The sequence below is a fragment of the Diorhabda sublineata genome, chromosome 3 (genome assembly GCF_026230105.1).
Source record: "Diorhabda sublineata isolate icDioSubl1.1 chromosome 3, icDioSubl1.1, whole genome shotgun sequence".
NCBI lineage: Eukaryota > Metazoa > Arthropoda > Insecta > Coleoptera > Chrysomelidae > Diorhabda > Diorhabda sublineata.
In genome coordinates, this window is record NC_079476.1 from 32,366,303 (window position 1) to 32,381,580 (window position 15,278).

General features: G+C 32.3%; 1 protein-coding gene across 3 annotated transcripts in view; it reads left to right on the top strand.

The window, feature by feature from the left end:
• LOC130441553 (collagen alpha chain CG42342-like) overlaps positions 1 to 15,278 on the top strand; it is a 426,499-nt gene that overhangs the window by 962 nt on the left and 410,259 nt on the right. The window lies entirely within an intron of this gene.

Below are 15,278 nucleotides of genomic sequence, written 5' to 3' on the forward strand. Positions count from 1 at the left end.
AACAGCTTATAAATAATGTATAACTATGGTTTATTCCGCTTTTGGTATCATAATAACAGCTCGATCGGTTTGATTCTCATGAACTTTTTGTTAAATTTGTGTTGTCAAGTAGTTGGATTGGTTTTACATTAACTTGACTAGTCCTTACTCGTGATTTATGAGAAATATATGCAATCTATGCTTATTTCATAGTTCTGGTAAATACCACACATTCAAAAGTATAAATCAATGTGCAAAGACGATTTTTATCACACTTTATTCGGTGTGATTGACATATCGCATTTTTTTCAAGGATTTAAAGCTGGCTTATATCAGAACATATTTTTCACTCCTTTGAGGTCGACTTTCTAGTCTTATATTTATTTAAGAGACAAATAACTTCTATTTCTGTTGGTTCGATTAACTAAAGAAACAAACGACAATAACAATGATAGAAATAAATAGATCTTACTGGAGAAAAGTTAGATCGATTAAGTCAAATTGTGAAAAAACTTTTTCATGTATAAATGTTTTAAATACCTAAGTACTCCGGAAATATATAATAATATAGTTCACCCATTTAAAATTGCATAAAAACTTACTTTGCTATCCATAGTTTAAATCCAAAATAACATAATGAAACTATATTCGAATGTATACATGTATACATTCAAAGTTAGCAAGTAAGTACATGTAAACTTGATTGATGCAATTCAAAACGTAAAATATTTAGGGTTTAATAAATTGAAACGGCAAAGTTAAACGCACTGTAAAGTAGAAATAATGGCGGTGTTCCATCACGTAACTCAATCTACGATTTATCGAATACACATTACCTACATACTATCTTCTATCAATAGAAATCAAACATAGCAACTTAAGATCGATTCACAAGACCAACTACAAGGTATACGTAATAGTTTCTTAGAATAGATTTACTTCTCAAGATCTCAACCATTATAAATTACTAAGATGAACCGAAAAAGAAAATGTATATGTCATTGATGAACCTTCCAAAATCATGGTTATGAATTCTTAAGGCAACCACCCTACCATAGCGTATTTAATACGATTGAACTTATTTAGGCTCAATGCAAGACTTATAAGACCCGTGGGAAGTTATCCACAGATTTCTGCTACGACTATTTCTTTACAACACAAACTGAACTTTGGCGAAAGAATGTTAATAGAGGAGATATGTAATGACTATATAATTTTACGACCAAAAATTAAAGATCAATTTTTAAACACGAGTTTTTGTACACATTTCACGATTCTGAACCGAGGATCTAAAAAATAAGAAGAAATTATATCACAAATTTCAATCATGTAAAAAACAACTGATCAAAAATTGTGATGTGAGTATTTTCTATAACTCAAAAAAAATTCATACACTCAACGTTTGAGCGTTGTCGGGCATCCTTCGTTTTGTAATCAGAGCCCAAATTTTTTTCAAATGTTTTTCAACTATTACGAAGGATACTAAATGAGGAACTTATTAACAAAAAATGTGATTCAAGTATTTTTCCATCTATTCATTCAACTTCAATGAGACTTATTACTATTTACATTGTACAGCCAAATTCTGGTTAATTGTAAATTAGAGCAAATTTATATTTAGATTCTGTCTTTCGCACCTCTTGAGAAGAAGATACTGGGAATCTATGTAGATTTATCATACGAAAATGTTTTGCATCGTTCTTGGCGTATTTCTGTAGAACATTACGTACACCATTGGTTAAAGAGTTTTATCCGATATTCAAGTGTCTTTTTCAATAATTAATAAAAAATTGACAAAATTAGTGGGCTTCGATTTCAAAACAAACGATGCTCGTCAGCACTCAAACTATATGAATTTTTTGGCGTTATAAAAAATACCCACATCACAATTTTTATTATTAGATTACTTATTGAGTGTCCTTTGCAATGGTTAACGAAAATTTTAAAAAAAATTGGGCCTTCGGTTCCAAACTGGACGATGTGCGTAAACTTTATGATTATCACTTACATCACACTTTTTGGTTTGTTGTTTTATAATTAGGTGTAATAGTTGAATCACTTGTTTTTATTTTTGGGACGTCAAATATGTACAAAAACTCGTGTTCAAAAAAGTTTCATCAACTTTTAAATTATGTAGCCACAGAGTGAGTTTCATGTACGCCTCAATAATTTCGGAAACGGCTTGTGCGATTTTTATAAATTTTTGTGCGTAAAGGTCTTGTGATAAGCCCGTTATCATGGTGCTATTTACATTGTTGTCAGATCTTTCCTTATCCCGGAAAAATAATGAACTTTGTTATTTCAAATGGATTACAATATTTATTTTGTGTTTTTAGAAATCCCTAAGAAATACTGATTATTTTTCATGTAATATTCTCTATATCTAAATTCCATTATAATATCTCCACCAAAGTCAGAATAAATATTGTACATTTAAGGTAGTCTCGCCCTTGTCGACATCGGACGGAGCACACGCACGCATCGGACGGATCGGATTTTCCGAGTGTGCTTAAAAACATTGATTCAAATATTCTTCTTTCTCTCCGTACGGAGCCGATTGTAGTTAGAATATTCATTCCGACGTTTAGCACATGTTGGGTCTGGAGTCATCATCAATCAGATCAGGGGAATAATGTGTGATATTCTCCATACTCCTGTCTCTTATGATTGATTTGATGAACCCAAATTGAGGGCTTTCTGGCCATCTTATACTCTTCTCTTCTTCTTCTGCCAGCAAGCAAGAAACTATCATAATTTTTTTTCAATATCCATTCTGTAAATATGACAAAAATTAAAATTTTTATAATAAGCGAAGTTAAAAACCAAACGCACGAGACTTCCACAGCGACAGGATACCACTCAAACTTACGACTGGCGAGAGACTTCGGAATCGGTAATTTGTGGAGCTTACGTACCTGTGTGCGCAGCCGTCGAAATAAATCCGATCCGTCCGTTGCGAACGCTCCGTCCGATGACAACAAGTGCGTGACTACCTTTAGATGGTTACTATTGAATAAACTCGTTTAATTTGAATATTCTTTATTACTTTATGTGCTAATACAAATCTCGTAACAAGGTCTAGTGTCAGTAAGTTAATGAAAAGTTTAACGAAACTCGTGCAGATGCTCAAAATGTTGTCTATTTATTTCAATAAAACAAGCTATGCGATTTTTGAAACTTGGCAATACTGCTCAATTCTTCTTATCTCTGTAGTGATCCTAACTTTTAATTTCTTTTATTATCACGTAAAATGTTCATTTCTTATGTTTGCGAAATATCAAATTCCTTGTATATTTGTCCAGTACTTAATGTGGATCGTGAACAAGACACAAACATCTAAATATTTGTTTTCAGTTGATGCAGTTTTTTTGATTTGGATAAATCTTTCATTGAATCAGTTTTGTTAAAATTTTTTACTAATTTACCGATCTCGTTATGGTATTTCGGTTAGGATATAAATTATTAAGCATATTACATGTTTCTTGTTGACTTCTACGACTATCACCATATCTTAATATCATTAAAATATCAATTCGTTCTTTCCTAATTGTAGCTATAACTCCGGAATTATGGCATTTAGGTGTAGGGAGCATCAGATGAAAAATAATAAATATTTGTTAGGAATTTCGAAAAGTGAAAAATATACAGGGTGATCTATTTGGAATAACAAAGATCATTATTGTTACGGAAAAAGGAAAGATCTAACAATAATGTAAATACCACCATAATAATACCGGCCGTATCACAAGACCCTCGTACAAAAAAGTTTATAAAAATCGTACAAGCCGTTTCCGAGATAATTGAGGCGTTACATTCATAAAACTCTGTATTGTTATTATATGTCTCCTCTATTAATATTTTTTATCTATATTGTTTAGAGATGGATACGGTGATGAAAGGTTCTTGATTGGTTGGAAAGAGGCATTGGAAAATTGTAGTGCAAATGGGATATTTGTGTTAGACATACCGAAAAAATAAGTGAAGACTGGTTTATTCCAGAACGAAATTTGGTGAATATAAATATTCAACCAGTAATAATAAATACTCTTAAAGATAGCTCAGATTCCGAATCGGATGAACTTTAAAGCAGGATTTTCTGCTGCAATTCTACAGCTTTAATCAATATCCTGCTATCAACGTCACTCTTTTTATTTAGTTAAGAGTACCCCAGTTGATAGACTAAATATTACGTCACTTTTATGCAAAAAATCATCTCTTTAGTAATAAGCTAGCATAGATAATATTAATTTTTAAGGTTCACGTCAGCATGGCGACATAGCGACAATTGTTGCCAAATCATCAAGAAATGTCGCCAACATCATACACATCGACGACAAATTTGTCTCCCAAAATATTTTTAAAAAAATCTATGTTTTATATTTACTGTGCTGTTTTTGCATAAAAGAATATATATATATGCCGTAAAAATATGTATAAAAGTGTGTGTAGCATGCATATGTTAATTTTTTTACTTTTGTCTACCACGTTATATTTTTGGACCACTAAATCATAACTTAGGTGGTCTTTTTGGACCACTAAATTTTCATTGCTGGTGTGAACCCTATTAATTTTGGATTTTATAACTTATTCACCCAATATATCGATATTTTTATGTCGATGTTAACCATAAAAATATAATACGAATAATTGAAAAAGTTATTTCTCCTAAGTTGCCAGAAATTTTGATGTGACTCATATTAATTATGTTACCATTAGTCACGTGATGGAAGACCTCCTCCATTCTACTGTATTTGCGTTTTGTATGTGGGGAATAATGTTTTTTTCGTTGTAAGCTACCAGTTCCACAGACAGTGGCGAGTGGACTTATTTATACTATAAGCGATGTAAGTAACATTCAGTAGTTGAGATTTTGTGCTTGAGCTATAGCGCGAAGACTGACAATAATGAAATTATGCCTTGTATTGTTTTTATAGGCATTGTTATTTAATTCACAACATCAAACTAACTGTTCATTATCAGATTATTGACAGAAATTATAATTAATGATTTGTATAACAGCCAAATGGATTTGGAAGAATCAGCAAATATTGTTGGTCTCTCAATGTACCAGTACTTAAAGAAATCTCAAACTATTGCCAATTGAAAAAAAAATATGCAAATTTTGTAAATAATTTTCATAATTAATCTTTATGTCATCTCTCATTTTCCATTTTTATGAATCATTGTTTGAAGTTGATGATAAAATACTAAATTAACGATATATTAATATTGTTGAAGTATAAGGAATAAAGACTGTTTCTGTAAATATATGTTTTATTTGACATAAATTATCACTACCCAAGGCTGGTAAGTTGACTTACAACCCGTTATCAAAAGCAATCGATAATTTTGTGGTAATTTTACTACTCACCTCGTTCAAAATCGTGTCAAAATGCATTGTTTAAAATATAGTATGGAGAAAAATTATGTTACGTTGAGTACTGTTTTTCATAAATAATATTTTTTTCCGCTAAAGAAAAACGAATTTGCTCCGAGTAATTATGAAATTGCACAGACACGTGAGTGTATTATATGAATCTAACAAGGTATTACAAAGGCGCTAAGACATATTCAAACCTCCTAAGAATATTTCGTATATCATGTTAATTAAAAAATGAATCATAGTAAGAGCTGCCGAGTTAACAAGAATGAAATTGTGGATTATAATAAAATAGGAAATATTAAACAAATTGATACTAACGTAGAACTATTTATAATAGTAATAATAATAATAAAAATATAAGGAGAGTGAACTGGTAGTATTATTTTGGCAAGACAAAAAATTCGAGGTAATTCAAGAAACATTATTTTTCTTGACGAAACATGGTTCAAAAGACATGGTATAGTACATTACACTTGGATAAATAGTTATTATTAATGTGGGATCCACTGTTTGATATATAGCACGAGTTTTGATCTTAAGCATCAGTCCCCGTCTTCTTACACCTTCAACGTGTTTACCAGATTTTTCCAATAGCCATTGGTTTCCAGTTTCTAGCCCCAATTCTTTCCATATCCATATCAACCTTATCTAAAAATTCAATCTTCGACTCCCTTTCTCATCTTGAATTTACTCTACCTCACTTTTGCGTTTTTATTTACGATTGCAGCATAAGGTCATGATGGGCCTTATTAACGTTTTATACAGGATGTTCTGAGACTTGATACAAAAAATTCTTGAATGAGTAGATGACGTGAAAATAATGCTGTGATATAAACAAATTTCTCATATGAGACTTCTTATTTATTGAATATACTTACAAGTAATATTAATACACAATCATGTCTAACTGAACTGCATACTCTCGAACATCGTGTTACATACATAAGGAAAAAATTGAAATGTAGAAAAATTTAGTTCGTAGCCTACAACTTATCGAATAAAAACAAAAACTCTAGACAATAAATGTTCGTAATGGGCACCTTGCTCTTCTACACATTTCCAGAGTTAACAGAGTATATTTCTTTGAACTTGGAAGATTCTGCCTTATACCGTCACAAAGGATGTTTATTCTATCGATCATTTCATTTCTTGTGCTTACCGGTGTTGCATATAAGAAGCTTTCATTAGTTCTCCAAGGAATGTTTCATTGTGTTCTAATATCTCCTTCAAACACACCTGGTCTTACGTAATCATCCATTGAAAATTCATAATAATTTAGAAAATATACTCAAATATGAGTTCCGGTTTCGCAATTTTACAGGCCTATAACTCAGAAACGAGGAGTTGTGTATCCAAGTATTATTTTCACGTCATCTACTAACTCCCGAATGTTGTGCAGTGAGTCCCGAAACACCCTGTATATGTTAAGTATTGCTTTCATTTCGATTTCTTCGCTTTTCAAAATTTTTATTAGCACCCGGGTGCTCTGTTCGCTGGTACCAAGGTACATCACCACTTTAAACTCACATCTTTCAATGTTTAATAATAATTACATACTTCATGGGTTATGACATAGTTTTTCAGTTAATAAAAATATCTAAATATTTAGATATAATTAATAATTTTCACCCATACTGCTCAATCGATGCCGCTTTCAAACTGCAGTTGTAAATGGTAGAACTCGGTAAGTTTGCATCAACATTTGTTAAATTTTTTCCTGTAGATTGATTATAACGTAAGTATACTTTGGAACCATTGACGTTATAGCAGGAATGCTTATCTAAATTATAATTCGTAATAGCCGAAATTCTTACGTGGGAGCTTCCCTTAAATTAAATGATTAAATTGAAAATATATCTTAAACCAATAAATTTACGTTTCATAGTACACTTATCACAGTACCTGTAATCTTTAGATAAGCCATAAAAATTGAAGTCATAAAACTATTTTAGTGACTTGTAAGTTGTTGGCAGATGAATGAATATATTGACATATAAAAAGTATTTATGGTATTTTACACAGAGATGGGCTGAAGAGTTTTTTTAGTTGGTCTATTGAAGTATTGGACTTACATGTATAATACGAGGATATACAGAAAAATTTTTAGCATACTATAGAACCAAACAAAATTTCAATGTCAAAATATTTTATTACTCAACATATTCTCCTCTTAATTGGATACATTTATTACATCGAACCTGCAACGTCTCTAGACCTTTCAAAAAAATGTTTCTTCTTGATCTGCAAACCAGACTCTGTGGAATGAGATGATGGTCGAACGGAGCCAAATCTGGTGATAAGGGGGGTGTAATTCAAACCCTAAATCACGAATTTTTTGCATGGCAACATGAGATTTGTGTGCAGACTTTTCTCTTTAATTTTTTCCCGTAGAGTGGTCAGTAATGTCGAATAGTAATCTTCAGTTATTGTTTTACCTTTATCCAAAAAACCAATCATGAATATTCCATGGAAATCCCAAAAAACTAAAGTAAGAACTTTTTCTGAAGATTTTAGGACACGAAACTTCTTAGGTCTTGGAGAACCAGAGTGTCGCCATTCCATCGATTGTTGCTTTGCTTCTGTGTAGAAATGTGCCAAGTCTCATCCATAGTAACAATTCGGTTTAAGAAGTCTACATCGTTTTCAAATCGAGTACAGATCGAACGCGATGCTTTTGCACGCTTTTGGTCAACATTCTAACATTTGGTGCTCCATTTTGCAGCAATTTTTCTCATGTCCAAATTGACGTGAACTATATGATGAACGCGTTCGTATGAAATATTCAGTGCTTCAGATATCTGTTTTAGCCCAATTCGATGTCTGATAAAATCATGTCATGAACTGCATCCATATTTTCGGGGACTGACTCAGAAACTGGCGTTCTCGATCGGTCATCATCATCAATGGAAAATTTACCTCTTTTGAAGCTTACAGTCCAACTTTTCACGGTAGAATACGAAGGGGTATATAATACCTCAAGGGTATTAAGCATATTTTCGTAAATCTGCTTACCTCTTAATCCTTTTAAATATAGGTACTTGATGACGGCTCGATACTCAAATTTTTCGATTTTCACAATTTTGGTAGACATATTTTTTCTTTTAATTTATTGCACCACTCTCATTTACTTTTTTGTAGTCAAACTTTACAGTGACACTTCTAATAAGTTATTGTTCGTTGTTATGGTAACGCAATATTTTGTTTATGCATGGAACTGGTCTAGGCTAACTAGATATCAATACATCATCGTAATACTGGTATATTTTTTAATAATTTTCTTGAAATTCGAAATTTTATATTTAAAAATCACACATTTTTTTATTTTCTTTGCTATTTGTTGATACTTGATATTCAATTACATTCTAGTGATGCTTTTCATCTTATCAAATTCCTTATGATATTACTAAGGTAAGGTGAGTTTTAATGTTAATTTTCCCCTTTCAGATATATCTTTCCATTATTTTATTTTACGGAGGAAAACAAATTAAATATAGAAAGATGTTACGGAAAAGAACAAGTCGGTGGGATAAGAATGTTAGAATACGAAATGATAAAATCTAAATTCTCTTTCACAAAAAAGAGAAAGGTCGCTTAACCGACAAGCTGTTAAGTAATATTTCTCTGTATTAATGAGGAATTGGGTTTACTGTCTTTGCATCAATTGTATAAAAGGAGTTATTTAGAGAATTTCTCACTGTTTCAATTATTTTTTGTTTTCGAAATTTTTTCCTGTAACAAACGTCTTTCTTACATAGTTTAAGAGAATGAAGAAATTGATTTGCCAGCAAGAATGATCTCATTATTTTTCAAAATTATTCATTTGCTTTGAGTATATGAGCTATAAAAGGATTAATTTGGGTTTTTATGTCTTTCTCTTATAATTATGATTAGAACTATATTATATAATCAACTCAACTCAACTCAACTAAACAGCAAAAAAAACAGACACTTCATATTTTTCGTATTAAAAGCTACGAGTAATTGTCACTGATATCTCTATTTTTGTGAGTAAACTGGTTATTACAGAGAATATAGGGTTTAAGTCCATTGAACTAATGCCTTCAGGATTAGTGGACCATTAGATAAAACTCTTGTCTTGTAGTTGATTTACCTATCGAAACTTTACTTGATTAACAAAGCCCTTTATTGTCATTAATAGTCGTGTTTTATTTTGGTCCAGAATAATTGTTTTTTATTCGAATGTAGACATAGCCGAATTGATACCTTAGTAAGAGAAGGCCGGAGCGTACGATACATCGCAAAAACAGTAGGGGTGGCGAATATTACCATTCACAATGTACTCCGGCATATCCGGGAGATTAGTAGCTACGATCAGAGGGTTGGCACTAGACGACCAAGGGCAACAACAGACATTTAACAGCTCCTATGTTTTGGTACAGACTTAAAATGACGAAAAATACGTGTAAGCTCGAACATGACGGGGACTGAGTTAGTATGAAATTGTATCAAGGCGACCCGTGACAGGGCTTCAACTCCTGGAAATATAAATACAAAGAGTAAGGCTATTATTTTCCGACCTGTATTCTCATTGGACTGTAGAGCCTCCTTTTGAAAGGAGATGAGCTATGGATTGGGGTGGAAATATTTTCCACGTCAAGACTGAACTGATTTTCATTAATAATAGGACTCTGACTGCTCGGTACATCGAGGTACATCGAGAAAGTGCTCCTAGGGGCTGTGATCCCATTTGTTTCATTTATTGGTGACATATTTAATTTCAATGCAGGACGATGCTTGTCCACATACCACCAGAATTTTTATCGAATACAGTTCTGGACTGGCCTGCGCAATCTTCCGATTTGAATCCCATAGAGTATTTGTGAAATCCTTTAGGGAAACTTGACTTGAATCGGCTCCAAATTGCCCTTGATGAAGAATGGGATGATGTACCAGTGGAGCACATAATTTGAAAGGTCACTATCACAAAGGATCACCGAAGTTAAGCAAATTCTCACGCACGTAGCGGTAATCGTCATTCACAAAGATAGAAAATATAGAAGGATGCACTCTTTGTCTAAAGTATCGATCGACATAGAGGATGGATCGACATATTACTTGGTTGTTATTATTTAATTCCGAACATTTTCATATTTATTCACTTTGTAAACATTGTCTGGACTTCCACAAATAGGACCAAAATTAGCCGGTTCTCTAGTGCTTGAGAAAAAAATGGAAACGCTATTGAAGACATCGTGACATTGAAAAAAAATTCAACCGTGACGTATTTGTAGTAATTGAGAAATTATCTCAAGGTGATAGATATTTTCACTGTATGAACAAAATGACATCTACCCAAGCTTTATCAATAAGGTCCTTACGTGTGGTAGTGTGTAATTATACAGACACGGGTGCTCTTCAGTCTCTAGCACCAATTTTAACATTTCCGACTCTAGAGATATTATTTCATACAAAAAAATGTTAAATATTTTGCAGCTATAAACTCGAATGATGCAGAACCTTGGCTGATCTTGCATACCGTGAGCAATTCGTATCGAAAACGAATCCTACTGACCAATCCAAATGTCTTTATTTCGTAACGTTCGTTGATAGCCAACCACTGTGATGCTTGTTTTGGCAGCTCGTACCGTCTAAACTTTGTTACTCAATATTTTACTGTTGTGACCAAAGAAGCAGACTCATAGAGAAGAATCACGTTTAGTTTTATAACGGTTTTACTCATTTATTTGAATAAAACCGAAGACTGATGTTCTCCGTTCGCTGAAAACGTTTACCATTGATGACTTTCATATTCATGATTAAATGACAATCAAGTGGAGTTTTCAAACTTAAAACATGTACACTTCTGTTGACTAAAATGCAGACACTTAACATATTGCCTGCGTAGATCCTACGTAATGGCACTGTCATTGTTAATGACAAATAATTCAATAATCTGAATTCAGTTGTTCAGTAAAGTGTATTTTATGCTTCCTCAGTCCTCCGAAATTCAAAAAGCTGTCATTATTGCCAAATAGGATGAGCTTTTATGAGTCCAATGAAGTTTAGAAATTCAGATGTAATTTTCGACCTACGAATATTTATACAAATTTTTCTGAATTTATTCAAAGCAACAACTATCAGCGATATGGTCATCGTGATTTGAATTCATATTATTCACTATCACTATTGTAATGTTACGAACAAGCTCGCGAAATGAGTCATTAGGCCGGCCCTGTCCAGCTACAATGGAATAAAATTCGGCTAATTCGCGTGGCGCCTTTTATCTGCTTTTTATAATTTGCGGAATTTTTATTATAGGTTTATGACAGTATTTCTATTATATAATTTCTAAGAAAATCTGTTTATTTGTTTCTTGTGCTTCTTTTTGCTCTAGAACTCTGTAGAATTCTATATATATATATATATATATATATATATATATTAGTTTTAAATAAATAATCGTAGTGGAAAGAATGAATTTGTAAAACTAATCGCAGAAATCGTTTAAATGATATTCATAACTAAATTATTATAAGTTACGTGTATTGTATAGTGGGTGAATAAATTAAGAACGTGTTTATTAATTCACCCCATGAATAGAAAGAGTGTAAATAAATACGAAAAACGGTACAGTAATGTTTTAGAAAAATGATAAATTGATCAATAATATTCAATTTCGCAATTTTAATAATTGATTATCTATATCAACAAGCTCTTATGAAATAAACTTCACTAATAAAATGTTTTCGAACCATTTAAGTCCGCTCCCGAAAAGTGTTGATAGTCAATGAATCACAGTAGACCCATATATTATGATTTAATATAAAGGAACATTATGACAGGTGAAAAATAGTCTAGTAAACTGTACATTCATTTCTTCAAATTATAAAGTGGGTGTGCATACGGAACAAATTTGAATAGCTATCAAATTGGTGTAAATTATGTAGTAATCCAAAAGTATGGGTACCAAAGTTAGATTTAGAATTCCATTCAGAAGATTGTTCGTTCATATTTGTGAGTGTGAGTCAAAGAAATAACGGTATTTCACTTAATATAATCAAGGTTCTTGATATGGCTGTAGGAGGGCGTTAACGTGAAAGAGAAAAGATAGATTAAATCAAGTTTGGAATAAGCTGACAATGAAAATCGTACATCCAGGTTACGATTGTGAGGATATAGTTTTATCAGAGCTCATTCTAAAGGATACAACAGTGAATTCTAAACTCTATGAAAGAATAATAAAACATTTACGAAGAAAAATATTTGATTCTTTTCCATAATGATATGTCCTGCAATTAAGGCGAGTTTTTAGTATGTTTGTCTGTCTACATATTCCTTACTTACCAGATTCAGCACCATGTGACTTTTCTAGACCAAAAAAATACAAAATATACTAAAACAGAAACATTTTGATACTACCAGGATGGTTCCAAAAGTACTTGGCCTGACCTTGAGATGGTGGTTGTTGCTTGAATAATACCACTATGTTAGAAAGTAAGAAGACGCCACGTTGTTTAGTATTTCTTCGCCAGCCATCAATAGTGTACGTTTTCAAAGAATTTGTAAACATGAAAAAAATTGGTCATCGTTATGTGATATAATACGTTTACTTGAAAGGCTTTAGCGCAACCAATATAAAAGCTGATCGGTATTATACTTTGGATGACCTTCGTTATCACTAGTGAAAAATTGGGTAGCAGAGTTTAAGGGAGGCCTTACGACCTGCGAAGACCAGCATCGCAGTGGTCGACCAAATGATGTCACGACTCCAGAAATGTTAGAGAAAATCCACAACGCGGTACTGGATAATCGTCAACTAAAAGTGCGCGAGTTAGCTGACATATGCATTTCAAAAAGTGGGGTAAATCGCATATTAACTGAAAATTTGGACATGAGAAAACTGTGCGCAAGATGATTACTGCATTTGCTCACTCCATCGAGTGTTTGGTTGCAATGTTTCACAGAAATAAAGCCAAAGAACAATCAAAACAATGGACTGAAAAGGGAGAGCCGGCTCCAAAGAAAACAAAGATCGTTGGTTTTTTGGGATGCGCGTAGGATAATTTTCATTGACTATCTTGTAAAAGAAAAAACTATCAACGGCGAGTATTTATTATTATATACTTATTGTAACGTTTGAGCGAATAAATCAAGCAAAAACAGCGGCATTTTGTTAAGAAGAAAGTGTTGTTTCTTCAAGACAATGCATCTGCTCATCCATCTGTTTAAATGGCCGAAGTTAATGAATTAAAGTTTGAATTGCTACCTCAATTACCCTAATTAGCTTCCTCGCTTTATTTTCTGTTCTCAGACCAAAAATGGCTCGGTAGTCAAATATTTTTCAACAATGAAGAGGTGATATCAAAATCCCAGGATGTTGAGGAGCTTGACGATTCTTATTATAAAAAGGGTTTTCTTTCTTGGATCAGATACTCCTATCCTCCTCGTGGATTCAACGTTGGTATAAATTCATTCTTAAACAAGTTTAACACTCTAATGGAGGTTAATTCAAATTGTATTGTTTAAGTTGTGCTTAATAAAATAATTCATCGTATCTTAGCTTGTATAACAAAATCTTCCTAAACACCAATGCGTTGTTACGTATAGACATTCAATTGAAATTTTTGAGAATAATAAATGGATCTGTCACCTTTTCCCTTACATTTGATTGCATTGCTAAATATAAAGAGCGGAAGTCAACCCATGTCACACAAACACAAAAGATAGTTCTACTAGAAAAATGGTTAGTACAGGAAGCAATGGCAAACAATAGCCAGAAGTATAAAAAGTGTTGTAACGCATTTTATTTGCTGAAAAAGAGTGGCGAAATGTAAAAAAATTTTGGGTTTAAAATAAAAAAAAGCATTTTTGTTTATACCTACTTGAAATATGTCGAATCTTAAAAGGAAACTGATCTTATCAAATTTCCTACAAATATGTTTTTTTGCCTTTTTTCATGTACAATTAGCCGCTTTTTCACAAAACTCGATTGAAAGCCTATAAGTAAAATATCCTATTTTTCTGCCACTGCGGTAATGCTGCAGTACGAAGTAACAAACTTTAATAAAAATGTTGAAAATTCTCGTCATGGAGACAAGCATTGAAGTAAATTGTGTTTGTCGAGACCATATGTTTATTTTCCATTCTTTGGAAGCGCTACCGTAGTTTTGGTTTCACATTAGTTTTGAATGAGCAAGAGTAAAGAAACGAAAAAGAGGACCAAAATAATTGTATATATCTTATAATCGTTGAAGATAATCTGTACAAGGAACAGAAATATAAATTCGTATACTTCGTATATTGTCTTTGAAATTTTGAGGAAACACCTCGAAACAAAAGCTTTTGGAGATGCCTAAGTTATTTGAAATTTTAGATATGGTCCAATTACTTTATTTATAAACACAATATCAGAGTTTCAGAAATTGCAATGGATACTTTTATGTAATTCATGTGAAGCATATTAATAATTTTTTTCCGCTTTTCCAGCGGAACTCGAAGAAATTTTTTTGTCGGGATTATAAGGATTGGTATAACTCAATTTTCCTAGGTCATTGGCAAGTAAGAAACACGTTCTTGGGCTTAATTTGTTAAGTACATCACGGAGAAAGATCCAGTTGTCCTCGGAAGATGCACTTCATTAACTTAAAAAAGGCAATTGGAAAATCACGGAAAGGCTACTTAAAGGTAATGAAAAAACCAGAGGAGCTAGGGCAATGTTTCTAAATAACTAGGAAATAAATTTAACATTTCTTTCCATCAATATCTATTCATCAAAAAATATATTCCTAGTTTTAAACTCTAAATTTTTCCAACTTCTGCCACTCCTTTTTTCATAAACGATTTTTTTTCTCAAAATGCATCTCATAAATAAAATATGTGGCAATTTTTAATAAGTAACAACACTTTTTCACTTCAAAATCTTATTTTACTGTACTAATAGAATAAACAGAGGATT